Below are 12203 nucleotides of genomic sequence, written 5' to 3'. Positions count from 1 at the left end.
ACGAGCATCACAAATGCGCGCTCATAAACGCACGCACATTCACACCACGTGCATTATGGTAGCGTCGTCTGCAGCGGTGGCCTACGTGACAGTCAGGAAGTCCACATAGTTGATACACACTGTATTTGAGAGTTGATAACTGAAACTGATTATCAGAAACATGTGACAGAGATTTCAGGTAATTGTATAAAAACAAACAAAATTGTGACAAAGATGTGCACACTTTTTGTTTAGCCTATTTGAAGAACAATATAATAATTATAGTTTTGTATTTATTTATGTAATAACAAACAAGCAGATTTAGGCGGGTTTAATTCTTTATTGTCAATTGCCTCAGTTTTAAGTGCCAAGGTCTTGTGAGGTGTTGGTAATGGCCGTGGTGGTCTCCAAAGCCTCTGGTTCTTCCTGCAGCAAAAAATAGGAAAGTGAAAATGACTGCATAATATATATATATATATATATATATATATATATATATATATATATATATATATATATATATATATATATATATATATAAGTAAATTTACTAATAAATGTATCGTGTACCCTCTGCCAATAAAAAAAAAAATCCAGCAAGGGCATACAAAGTTACAGCTCACGTCTGTAATCGTTCATTCATTGCTGGCACACAGCATGTCTTACTGAGCCAGTTCCTGTATTTACTGACCCTTCTGTTTATTGATTTGTACAACACTTGTGCAACATGTTTAAACTTTAACCTGGACTTTAATGGAGTGGATATTGTGAGACTATCTGTCTGTCTATCTGTCTATCTGTCTATACTTTATGGGAGTACAAGCTCGGTCAAATTGCTCTTTATTAAGAGGTCATGGTTCAAATATAGAACACTACCTTTTGGTCACAGGCTGATATAATTTAAGAGCAGGACATAAACAATGTAATCTACTTGACACAGATTAAACTATAAAATCACTGAACAAAGCTTCGCTTAATGGCATTTTGACACGTTCCTACAGTGAAAGACGCAGAGAAGGAGATCCCTTTACACATTACCTCCATGTATGTTTTAACCCAGGTGATGAGTTGGGTCACTCTGCTGTAGACGCCTGGTTTATTGGGCCGTCCACAGCCCTCTCCCCAGCTCACCACCCCCGCCAGCCTCCAGTCCCCACTGGCTGTCTCACACACCAGGGGTCCACCACTGTCTCCCTTCAAACAAGACCGACCCATTTATGCAACATAATGCACCAAGTTTTGAACATTGTTTACACCCTTAAAGGGACAGTTCATGCCAAGTTAAAAAATGCACGTAGGTCCTTTTACTTGAAGTGTTTTTTATTAATCTAGACTGTTTTGGTGTGAGTTGCCTGAGATATCGGCCACATAGATGTCTGCCTGCTCTCGATTTTAATTTGACTATATGGCACTTTGCTTGTGCCCAAAGCGCCAAAAAAACTAATTTGAAAAACTCAACAGAAATGTCTCTCTCCAAAAGTCGTAATCTGTTCACTCAAGACGAGTCACAGACCTTGATGTGAGTCTAATGCAGGAGCATTTTCTTATATTTTCATTATAATGGAGAAAGACTATCTCTACGGCCGATGTCTCCATGACTAGGAAACTCACTTCAAAACAATCTGGATTACTAATCAGCACCACAGCTTGAAGGACAAAGACGTATTTTCTTATTTTTTCAAGTGAACAATCCCTTTAATGCCAACAGACATGATACAAGATTTGCTTTGGCAACTTATCGTAAAGTCAAAGGGACTCATGAACCTGTATAGGTTTATAAGGAGATTTTATATCACTACCTGGCAGGAGTCCACGCCACCGTCCATGGTGCCAGCACAAATCATCCGAGGGGTTAGGAACATGCCATAGACGCTCGGGTGGGAGCAGACGGGTTGAGCTATTACCTTGACCTGAGCCTGCCAGAGCTCATCTGAGACAAAGCCTGACAGAGAGGCAGCAAGAAGAAAAAGGATTAAAATAACACTTGACCATAATTGTGTTGTAAGTGGATAAATCAAAAAGAAGGTTAGAAAAATAACTTTTAATTTGTGTAAAATCGTTCAGACGGACTGCAGCCAAAACACGTCCATGAATATCCAAAAAGTGTCTGCCACGAGAAAATTGCAAGCCTGCTTTTAAATTTGGGTTATCATTTAAATGTTTCTTCTGAAGTATCTTTGCATCAGAACTTCTTAAATGCGAGAAAGAAATTGTAATTAAAATATGTTTTCCTGAAATTAAACTCAGTGTCTTTGTTGTTCTCTTTAGTGATTTAAATGTAGTTTGATGTAGCTCCTAATTCTGATTGTGCAGTTATTTTTTTGTACTGTTTATTGGAGAAAAAGCTACGACAGCAACTTGAAGGTCATTGGGGAATGATGTGATGAGTTGTAGCTTAAATATTTTAAGGGTGCCCGGTAGGGTCCAATTATTTTTAGATCCCCAAACTGTTTAGGACAGCCTTGAGGACCGCACAATGTGGGATCAGTTGAGGACTTGCATTTACTCTTCTGACCCAAAAGAGCACAATCAGACGGTTTGAGTCAGTATAACACACCTCTTTCATAAAGATAACCCCAGCCGGTGATCCAACAGGCCGCTCCAGGAGGAAAGGACTCACTCGGACTGGGTAAACAGACCGGCCGCGCCCCACCTACAAACAGGACACAGTAATCAGAGCGCAACATAATCTTGGATTGATAAGCAAAGCAATAAAGACAGAAAGATTATGACACAGCACTTGTCACTTTGGTTGTACAAGTAAAATCATGTGAATTGCTTTCACTGGGAGGCTAAAAGAAAGAAAATAAATAGATAAATAGATAAGATACATACAAAGCAAATAACAGCAGAATACTAGCAGTATGAATATCTATCAAAACAACAATAAAAGTTGCATATTACACAAGAGTTGGATTGCATTGTTGCGTGTGGTTGTTGTAAACGCTGATGAGGGCTAAGATTCTTTACGATGCCATTTGAAACAACAAAACTACTAAGGCTTTACAAAAACTACATATAACTACTTAACTAACAAGTAACATTAAATAATAACCTGATAAGTAACCTAAAACCTAAATCAATAACATAGAACTTAACACTTGCACCTCCTACAGCGTCATTTTTGGAAAGTTTTCAAGTTCTCTTACTTTCTTGACAAGCATGAAACATTTTTACAGCTGATTTTGTCTTTACTGTTTTACTTTGGGAGGTGGTTGTAACTTGGTGTTGAAAAGTGCATTACAAATATATAAGTATTGCTTGTTGGAATTTTTATACTGTATATAATTATACTGTACACTTAAAACAGGAATGTTGAAATGAATCACCATCATAGGGAAGCTGTATTTAACCAGATGAATATTTTATATATCACATTTATTTTAAACAATATTCCCACTTATTGGGATTCAAACATTGTTTGTAGAAGTTTAAATGTGTAATTTGATTTCGAGTTAAACTAATTTGAATATCTAAAAAAAAAAGTGTCAAATTTTGAAATTAAATGTTTGATTTAGTGATGTCAGGATATGTTTCACCACCAGCTTGTTTCAGGCCCCAAACAATTTATGGTGGTAAAAACAGACAAATGGTGAAGACAAAACCAGGCCATGAGTTGTTAATTTCTTCCAAGAAAGGCGTATCATATTTTTAATGTAACATACATTTTGCTAAGAAAAAAAACATAACCTAGATAGATTTAGGAAGTTCGTATTGCATCATTATGTACACATAGATTGTTGTATGAAAAACACTTTTTAGATAACTAGATATATAATATGTTATTATCATTATTTGTATGATTATTAAGGCCGCATTATGCATTCTAGCCATAATCGTATTATCTATTTTAAGGTATTCATTAATAGCACATTATTCAATAGCTTCTAACTGACTTTCTTTTCTCAAAACACAAAAACAAATAATTATCATGTAACTTTAATCCCTTGTTGCAAACGAGGTCTATCGGGAAATCAGTTTCTATCTAGTATTAATAGTGTAACATAACGCATGATGTGTTTTTGTCGGGTCGGCCTCCTCTTACCGTTCATGTCCATGTCAGTGATGGTGCGCAGCAAGCCCACGTCATAGTCGTTGTTGTATCTGTTGAAGCGAGGGTGGTAGAGGACCTGCAGCGCTCTGTAGCGTTTCCCCAGAGAGACGTCTGCGATGCTGACTGTGTCCACCACCACCAGCCAGTCCGCCACTGCAAGCATGTTGTTCCTGCAGGAGCAGCAGTGAGCCACTGGTTAAGTGGATCAATGTCTGTATTTGTACTGTGAGGATGGTGTGTCTCTGGTCATGCTGCTTTTCCTCTAGTGATGCCTGATCTTAATATGTATATTTTGCATATTATCAGAAGAGAATTGCAGTGGAAACAAGCACTTGAAACAACACTAAACTTCACACTGAACAAACACAAACGCGCGCAACAGACACACACACACACACACACACACACACACACACACACACACACACTTCTATTGGTGCTGAGTCCCAAAAACTATGTAATCTTGAAAATTCTGCCAGTCAAGCACACACCGTTGTACATCCACCTTAAAGGTTATATTTTACTACATTAGAAAAAGTAAATTGCATTTAGAGGAGTTAAAGAGAGCGTTAAGACAGTGTTGATAGTTGTAGGCAAGAAATTACAGTTCAAATCAAAATACAGTTACTTTCTATAACTGCTTATTAAACGCAAGTACATCATAATTGGCTGTGCAGTCACACCCAAACTTCACTCAAATCGGGTCAACAATCATTTATTTTTCATTCGGCACTAAAAACAACTTAATGAGCTGTTTTTATCTTGGAGTGGTGCTCAAAATGTCAATGTGCATTGATCGCCCAAAATACAAAACACTTGTTCAAGGGTAGTAGACAGCCCCTGCCGACAGAACTGTGACTTTCATAAAAATGTGCAAAATGCATCGATGGGGGAATTAAATCGCTTTAACTTTGAGCTGCACCTGACTTAATTAGATTAAAATATTGGAGGACATTGGCCTAGTGAGGACAGCACCATGCAGACTGAGGGCACGGACCTGCTGAACCTAACTTTGAGCTTCCCCGTCTCTCTTACTTCCATTTCCCCATGTCCACCTCTTACTCAACAAAGCAGTGAGCTGCAGTGATGACCCAGCGAGGGGAGATGATGGCCCCTCCACAGGCGTGCTTCCCTCTCCAGTGCATGCTGACCTGCCAGACCCATTTGTCCCTGGCTGCCAACGTTCCCCCAACAATACGCCGGCCATCTCTGAGCAGAACTGGGCAGTCTAGGGCTGAGATGAATAAAGAAAGGATCCAAATGATTAACAACAAAAAAACAACTGACACTTTTTAAATCAGTCCACAAACACTGTTAAATTCATTATAAAAAAAATGATTATAATGATATTCCATCGTAGCTCTTTCCATATTAGCTTATGGCCATATCTGCCAGACAGATGAATGTGTAATAATTTTCTGTCCTAGACAGTGATACCTGCAGTGATGTTGTCTGTGTGGTTGACTGGATTCTTCAAGAGAAAAGGCGCTGGGGTTGGGACGCTACAGTTCCCCTTCACGCCACAGAGAGGAGACGATTCATCAAACTCAGAGGGGAATACCAGGAACTTAACTGATTTCAAGAGGGAAGGAAAACGTAAATATTAAAGAATTAAATCATAGAATTACAGGAGAACACTTGCGACAAGGCACTTCAAATGTAATGTTCAAACCAGTTAAGCTAAATTATCCTTACTTCATTTAAAATGAGTTACAGTGTTTTACCTAAAATAGCAGAGGTGATGATCAGCTTGATGATCAGAAGGAAGCTCACAATCGAGAGCAGCTCACGGGAAGTGCAGGCTTGAGGCACTGAGTCCACAAATAAATGAATCAACAAATAAATACATCTTTGAAACATATATAAACAAACAATGTTTAACGGCTGCAATGTTAAAGAAACAATTTAACGTGATGAAAACTGTTGCATCACGAGCTGTAACATAACTCACACAAAATACAGTTCACAAGCTCAACATTAATATTGTATGTTTTATGTATGTGGGCATACAGTATGCGTGTAACCTACAGTATGTTTCAGAGTTTCTAGCAGTAATGCAGTTTAGGCTTAAGTGGAAAATGTAACGAAAAAATATTAATTTTCGAGTTTTGGTCTTGTAGCCTAACGTCCGTAGCATAGCATTTCATAATTTGAGTTATTTTCTGTTATTTATGTGAATAAACTTGACATATTTCCAGTTTAAATAATTATTGAACAGCATCAAGTGGTTTAAAGTTATTTTCTCAGAAAACAGTGAATGTATCCAGCAGACAGCTAAATGATTTAGAACTTATATAGTATTATAGTTTATGTTAACAGAGAGTCCAATAGCAAACCTTATTTGCCAAAGCACATGCCTGCCAAATTATATTATAAAATCATATGTATAGTATACAAATCACACAATGTATTCGTAACACACAGCACGGTGGAGGAGAATCCCAGACAGAAAAGGTGTGCTGGAAGTCCTTTCTCAAAACAAGAGAGCGACCGCTGGTCAGTCTTTTATCCAGAGGCGGCTGCTCGAGGGGATTTGAGCCGACGCCGGTAGCTTGTTCAAAAGCCTCAGTTCAGAGGGTCTGAGTGAACTGAGGACACAGCTCATCCATAATTTGAGGTAAAGCATGAGCTGCATTCAATGCCTTGTAGGTTAAAAAAAAGCATGTTCGAATCAGCTTTATGCTTGACTGACAGCCACCTGAGGCAGCCAAGTATTGGTGTAATGTGCAACCTCTCACTGGTTCTTTGATAAAAAAGCCTCCCGGCCGCATTCGGCAGCGGCAGGGGGGCTGTCAGCGATGTAGTGGTAAACGTTAAGGTAAGATGATCGTGAACTCTGGGATGTATGCTTCTTCGCCTGAGAGACCTTTTCCCGGTAAAGCTTGTATTTGAAGCTCCATACTTTGACATACTTATGTATACTTTGAATTGACGCGATAACAATGTGTATGAAAACCAATTAAAAAAAAAAAGTGTGATACGCTAGGTTTATCCTTCACTTTGCGTCTGTAGCCGGGACAGGGAAAAGGCTAAAACAAAAGAGATAATGAGATGAAAGCCTTTAATTCTCTATCATTCTCTCCAAATCATAAAGAGATAAACTAATCGGATTAGGGCAGAGTTTGAAGGGGGGAAAAGACACAGAACTGCTTAACATGCTGCATGGTCGGCTTGTTAGTGGTGCTAATTTTCATTTTAAAGGTACAATTGCCATACAATGTTGTGCCATCTATGCACAACCTTGCCAAAAGCTACCTGCTCAGATCATCAGTTATCATTAGATAGACCTAACTGTCAACATGGCGGACACAACATTGGTAAAAAGCACAATTAAAATGACATATGATACACCTGAGGGAGATATTTAATATCATAGGTCGTAGAATAGCCCTCTACTGAGGCTATAAAACAGCTTCCTCAGCACTCTGTGTTTTGGTGAAACTCTGAGAAATGTTATAGTATCTATCTTGTCCAAGAGCTGATAAGAAACCACTCTGGGAAAAGGAGCAGGAGTCAGGAACATATGGATGGCTCTGTTATTTTAAAGAAACAATGGGTCAAGGCCGCTTTCTAGGGGGAGGCTGAAAAATAGCTTATACATTAAAAGAATCGCAGACAGTTCCAGAAGTGAGAGAACAGTGCACAACAGAAACAATCCTATCAGGGGCAACGATTTATCTTTTAGGAAAAATGCTGGTCAGATACGTGGAGTGCAATATGAAGCCGGGGACTCTATCAATGGGATCTTGACAGGAGATGAAGCAGGAGGTTGGCAGGGCTTAGTAGACGAAGAAATCTGGAGCCAAATCTTTGCCGTTTATTATTGTGACTAAAAAAGGATGAAGTACCTCATATATCATCACTTAAAAAGACAAGCGTAGCCAGAAGAGCGTGCAGGCCAATCTGTGCAGACTGAGAACCTCAGAGTGGATTTATTCTTTTTTCAGATGCAACAAAGTGACCTCACGTCTTTTTTCCATCTCATCTTTTTATTATTTAGGCTCTCTTTGCTATGTGTTTCTGTTTAAAGGTTAAGACACATTGAATAATGTATCCACAGGGATGAATTACCTGTTTGCCCAGATCAAATTTTCAGAGGCGCTGTGTGTCGACCAATAATGTGGCTGCTTTCACTCCGCTCCTAAAGATACTAGCAATTTTGCCAAATTGCTGGATTGTCTTTGTCTTTTTTCTGTTTTTTCCGCGGCACACACTCGTTCCATCTTTTTTTGTTTTTGTCAGTTTTCTGTGAGGCATCTTGAATTGCACAAACCTCTATTAAAGGTGACAGCAGTAGAGAGATTATTATGTAGATGGAACAATGATAAGACTAAAAGTCTCATATGAAGAGTAGTTTTAAATGTTCTTGTTAATCAGTGTGCCATATCAACATTAAGTTGAACATTAAATTGAATTATGATACCACATTCAAATTTTAGTCTTCAGAGGATATGTAATTTATTTCATCCATCTAGGCAACTTGCAAAGCAAAGTTTTTAGAGGGCGGGCATTTTACGAGCCCAAAGACTGTTAATGAAACTGTTAACTATCACCTGTGAGTGTAATGTTTGGTTGTCCACAAACCTTTAGCCATAGTGGTGTCACTCATATAACACTCATGTTTTAATCATGTTTGGGTTCAGAGGTTTGGGAATGTGTCGGATTGACGCATTGGACCAACAACCTGAATTATTACCTTGCTCCTCATCATCTTTGGGTATCATGAGACCGACCGACCCCTCCTCCAGCGGGCCTCCATCTGACAGTTTCCTCTGCTGAACTTCCTGAGTATTATCAGCACAGGGTAGTGATGAAGGCAGGGCTTTTTGATCTTGGGCCTCTGAGGAACCGGAGGGAGAAGAGGAAGCTCCTGAAAGTTCAGGCTCTGGTGTTACTTCATAACAAGATGGAGGCTTTGGGTTTACGATTCCATTGGACGAGGGCTCATAGTGAGGCATGAGTGTGAGGACTGTGGAAGAGACCAGAGACGAGACACTCAATACTTTATGACTGGGTGGACTTTGAAAAGATGTTGATGTACAGTGCTCGAGGGACAGATAAAGTGATGCAACGATTGGCTGCTCTGCATCAGAAGTGCTGGTGCTGCCTGCTTGGACTTGCGAATCCATACTGCTAGCTGCCATGCAATGCAAAGTCTGTTCAAAGTTAAGGTTCCTGTTCTTTGGCGTGGTTGTGTATAGCTTGCGGGGTCCAATTAGCAGCACGTGTGCTGGTCTGCATAAGATCTACTCGATATCAAACATGGCCGAGCTGAGTGGAGGGACACGGACGTGGAAGAAAAGGTCCTGCAAAAGAAACAAAAGCAACAACAAATACTATATATGTTAAAAACTTTAAGAGCTTGAGTTTTGATATCCTCACATAATATAGTAAAAGTCTTGAAGGGCTTTATAAGAGAGCATTTTATTACGTCTCATTGCTAAAAAATAAAAAAAAGGAGAATTATCTCCTTTTTATCCAAATGTCAGATTGGATCTTGGTAATTAAACTTTGCTAAATTATGAGCCAGAATTCAAAGGATGTACCCTAAAGGCTTAGATAACGTTCAAATGAAAAGCTTGCTCTGAGAAAAATAATAATGAATGCATTTTTGAATGCAAGTAATGAGAAAATGGCCACAAGAAGTACGCTCGTAAAAATAAAGTTATGTCACTAAAGCTGTATACCCTACGTCAATTATTATCTGCAGGCAAGGACATCTTTAAACATGCATTGTTTGTTTAAACGACTACACTCTCCATCACATCTCATTACATCAGGTTACTCTAAACTTCAAGCGCTCTCACCTGAAGTCAGCCGGACAGATTTCAGCTTCATTTGTATGCGCGGGATTATTCATCCGAATGTGTTCCCTCCATACTTTTTATGAAACCAGCTTTGTACCACAGCGGGCAAAGGAAATGCATCACAGCCACACCGTCAGTGACTAGACACCGAAGATGCTCGCAAGCTCTGGAGCATCTTTATTCCAAAGATGTGTCATCTGCTACCAGGGATCCAACATCTTCACATGGCACAGGATACTGCAGCTTGTCACTTCTTCTCTGTTCTCATCCTCCTCCTTCTCCTTCTCCTTCCTTCTCCTCTCTTTAGTTACCACTTAATCCTGACATTGTGTCACCCGCTTCCTCATCGTCCTCCTTCTCCTTCCAGTCTACTCTTCCTCGCTCTCCAACTTAGTCTTTCTCTTCTGGTCAGAGCTGTAGCAGTCAGGTCCGTAATGGATATGTGCACTCTTGTCATCGGGCATCTATGAAATATGCATGGGGATAATTGTGCGCTTGGGTCAGAGTTTAACAACAGAAGGTAATGTACACCAAACCAATGAGTTGCTCCCACTCACAAGTACGGAGGAACACAATGGCAGCACGGACAGACACACATTCAGTCAAGGAGTTGAGTTTCTCAAAGCTGAAGGAAATGTATCCAATAATCATACTTATATATGAATAGGAAGAGGCGTAATTGTTGTGTGTTGTGTGTGTGTGTGTGTGTGTGTGTCAAGTCCTCTCAAGGGTATTTTGTTCGTCCTATCACATTACCGTCTCAGACAGTGGGATGTGCTGGCCGCAACAAGGAACCGCATCATGGTGTTACTCAGCATCTTCGGTTACGGTGCTGAGTTCACTTAAAAGAGACTTGACTGCATCATCTGGTGTTCTGCTGCGCCTGCAGCTCTGGAAACAAGCAAACTGGCAAAACAATGTTTTACCAAAAAAAACAAAAACTGAAAGTTCCATCTTTAGAGCAAAGATAGAATGTCGACGTGCTATCGGCTCTGTGAGGCTTTTAGCTAAAGGATCAAGATGACCAAAGTCAGTAGGATTCATTCTCAGGGGAACATGAATGTCTGTTAAAAAATGTTGTGGCAGCACATAGAATAAATGTTTGAGATATCTCAGCCTGTAACAGAGTGGTGGATCGACCAAAGGACTAATATTGCCATACATAGAGCTATGCAGTAAGAGTAAAATGAAACAATAACAGCAAACACACATTTCACCGACTGAAAACCAATGTGCACACTGCTCTCCTCTTGTGAGATGTCATCGCTTTCTGTTTTGTAGATGTGTTTTGTGAAACGTTTATATTTTCTTGCAGTGACCCGTTTCCTGAGCTGCTGTTGTTGTATTTGCATTATTTAGTCAAATGTTGTTGTTTTTTGTGCCGTAGGGTCAAGTTTGAAAAGTGAAGCGTTGCACTGTTGTTCATAACACGAGTGTAGAGTCGCACCATCCCCGCATGCACATGACACTGACTGATTTAATGAATAAATAAAGTCTGCAGGCTTCATTTGTTCCCATATTGGTGTCAGAGTTCTTGTTTACACCAATCGAGCTGACTGGCAATTTGCATCGACCTGAACTACTCGGATACATCCAGCTCTCAAGCAGCATTTGCAACTTAAGCTGTGCAGACTCCTCAGTGGAGTTTACTGACAGGAAGCTGAACTTTTGTCTTTTCCTGTGACAGCTAATCCTTCTGACACATGAGTGCTTGAATCTATCCTGACTGATGGCTCATGAGGATAATCAATTATTGAATCGTTGAGTGATTGTAGGTTTGCCTCGAAACTTTTTACATATGGTATAAATGTCTCTATATTCCTCCAATAGCAAAGGTTACCGTCAGAGACACCAGGTAGCAGGTTCCCCTTGCGTCAAGTCTTCATGCTATGCTAAGCTAAGCTAAGCGTTTCCTGACCCCAGTTTCATATTTATTGTGACAGTGGAAACAATTTTTTCCTTTCACTCTCGGCAGGAATATGAATAAGCATATTTCCCCAAAACAAGACGTATTGCTTTGAGTTGTTTATTCACCACATATTCTAATATCTTTGCCAAACAGGAAAGTGTGGACATTGACTGACAGTCAGCAAGGTCGCTTATGTCTCCTTCCTTGGACAAAAGAATCACATACACAGATTTCCAGATGCTGGGAATTATACTACTTGAAATGGAAAGATGAAATATGTGTAATTTATCCTTGAAGTAATCCTAATGGAACAGTACATCAACATTGGTGATGACTCAGATTTCCGGATTGTCACCGAACATATCTGGGCAGAACGTCATGCGGCCGGTGAGGACAGTAAGCTGATTGCTCTTAGACATGTAGACATGTTTATTTATTCCTTTCTACTTATTTT

Source organism: Clinocottus analis, unplaced genomic scaffold (assembly GCF_023055335.1).
Source record: "Clinocottus analis isolate CAN_PGR_092001 unplaced genomic scaffold, fCliAna1.0.p SCAF_9, whole genome shotgun sequence".
Classification (NCBI taxonomy): domain Eukaryota; kingdom Metazoa; phylum Chordata; class Actinopteri; order Perciformes; family Cottidae; genus Clinocottus; species Clinocottus analis.
Note: the sequence above shows the minus strand (reverse complement) of the source record.